This window comes from Populus euphratica, unplaced genomic scaffold, assembly GCF_000495115.2.
Source record: "Populus euphratica unplaced genomic scaffold, PopEup_1.0 scaffold3435.1, whole genome shotgun sequence".
Classification (NCBI taxonomy): Eukaryota; Viridiplantae; Streptophyta; class Magnoliopsida; order Malpighiales; family Salicaceae; genus Populus; species Populus euphratica.
The window spans coordinates 9806-12115 of NW_011503252.1; positions in this window are offsets into that span (position 1 = coordinate 9806).

The following is a 2310-nucleotide window of genomic DNA, read 5'->3' on the forward strand; positions in this document are numbered from 1 at the left end:
TTTATATATATATATATATATATATATATATATATATAATTTTATCCTTCAACATTAGATTAATTTTGGATTAAAGTTCATTATTTTTTTTAATTTTCTTTCTATGGGGTTATCACAAATTCATATTGTGGGTTGTCTAATTTTTTAAATAGATTATTTTATTTTTTTTGCAATTTAGTCCTTAAATATTGGGTTGGTTAGTAATTATGCTTCATAATTTATTTCAATATATTTTTAAAAGGTTATCCGGTTTTAATGATCCATGTCAAGGGTTTAGAAGGCTTGTCAAGGTTGACTCGAGCTGTTTTTATTTTTATTTTTTTTAGATTATTTTTTTTCAATTTCATCTTCCAACATTTGGTTATTTAAAAATTAAGTTTTGTATTTTTTTTATTTGTTCTTTATCGAGTTATCAAAGTCTAATAAACCAGGTTATTAATTTTGCATACTAACCAGGATTAACCAGAGTAAAATTGATTTGGCGTCATCTCAATATTTAAAATGAATGGATGTCATCCAGTATATTGTTATCTCAATATTTTAAAAAAGTTAGCAACACATTGATTTATTTATTTATTTATTGTTTAGAAAAAAATTGATCCAACCCCCGACATAGCACAAGTCACAGATCTATGGCATGTTTAGCATTGTGACCAAAACACCATTTGCCAAATTTTTTATTTTATTTTTTGCTTAAAATTAAATATTTTTTTTGCATTTTTGAAGTGTTGATATCAAAAATAAATTTTAAAAGCTTAAAAAAATTATTTTGACGTATTTTTTAGTGAAAAGTACTTCAAAACGCAATCTCTACCACACTTTCAAACAAGCACCTGGTTCTATGCTATTTAGTATGTATTTAGTATTATGGTAGTTTTCTTTTGTTGCAGTTTAAACACTATTTGTTTTTATGTTTGAAGCTACAATATAGTGTGTTTTAAAAAACTATTTGGCTTGAAAAGGCATTAAATTGATTTTTTTAGTATTTTCAGATGATTTTCATGTGTTGTTGTCAAAAATAAAATAAAAATCTAAAAAAATCATTATAAAACTTTTCAAGTGAAAAACACTTTTGAAAAACATTTTGTACCATGATACTAAAGATGATCTTAAAAAACAGGTTCAAGAAAAACATTTTTAGTTACAGTTTTTTTTTAAAATATATTTGATTAAAACTATTGTAAGATGAATTTTTGTATACAAAATAAATGAAAAACAAGTCTTCATGAATGAAAAGCATTTTACCTTTTATATAATCAAGGTTTATAACGCAATTATATGGAGGTTATATGCAAAAGGAAGAAGCTATTTGACTTACCAAACTATTTGACTTACCAAACGATTTTTTCTATGTATTTGAGCAAAAAACAAAAGTTAGAATGTCAAATGGTCTCTTAGTATGAAACTAGCATAGTTGTCCGCACGCTACAATAAGAAACTTTTTGGAATGTATTTTTTATTTAATTATAGGATAATAAAGATAGACATTCAAAGGAAAAATTATAGATAAAAAAAATTGTCAAAATTGTCTTTCTTGATTCATGTAATTTTATTTTATTTTAACAACAAAATTTTCTCATTAAAAACATAGTTCATTAAATAAAATGTAACAAAAAAATATATTTGCGAAAACCATAATGATTTGAACTAAAAAAACATATTTTTCATTAAAAACCTAATTTTATTATCAATGCATTTCATATTTATTGACTTAAAACATGCTATTTTTACAAGAATCATTGTTTTTTAAGCAAAAATTTATTTTGATCTTGAAAGCAAGCTTAAATTAAAAAATCATGAATTGATTATTTTTACTGACCGACTAGTCTATTAGCACGCATTCCGCAATGGGTAAGATCAAATAACAATTTAAAAGTTAAAAAAAGGTATAGCTATTGTCAATATGTTTTGTAGCAGCAAGAAAAGTTTTTATTGCGAGTTAAAAATTTTATAGGTCTGTTTATTAAAACAAATGGAGGATTAAAGGCGCTAATAAACATTTTAAAAAAATGTTAATAATAACTAAAGATCAAATTAAGTAGCTAAGAGAGAGATGCAGAATAAGATAATTAATTTCATGTTATGTGGAAGCCTTTTAATTTTTGTTATTTAATTATATGGCAATTATTTTCTTTAAGAGCAATAATTAAAATTCCATTGAAATGATTTTATAATATAATCCCTTCTTTTTTTGTTTGTTTTCTTCTAAGTAACATGACTTTTTTTTCTCTATCCTTCATTTAATAAAAATCAAAAGCCATAAGAAATACAAAAACAAAAAAATTGGATGGTTTGAAATAAAGGTAAGAA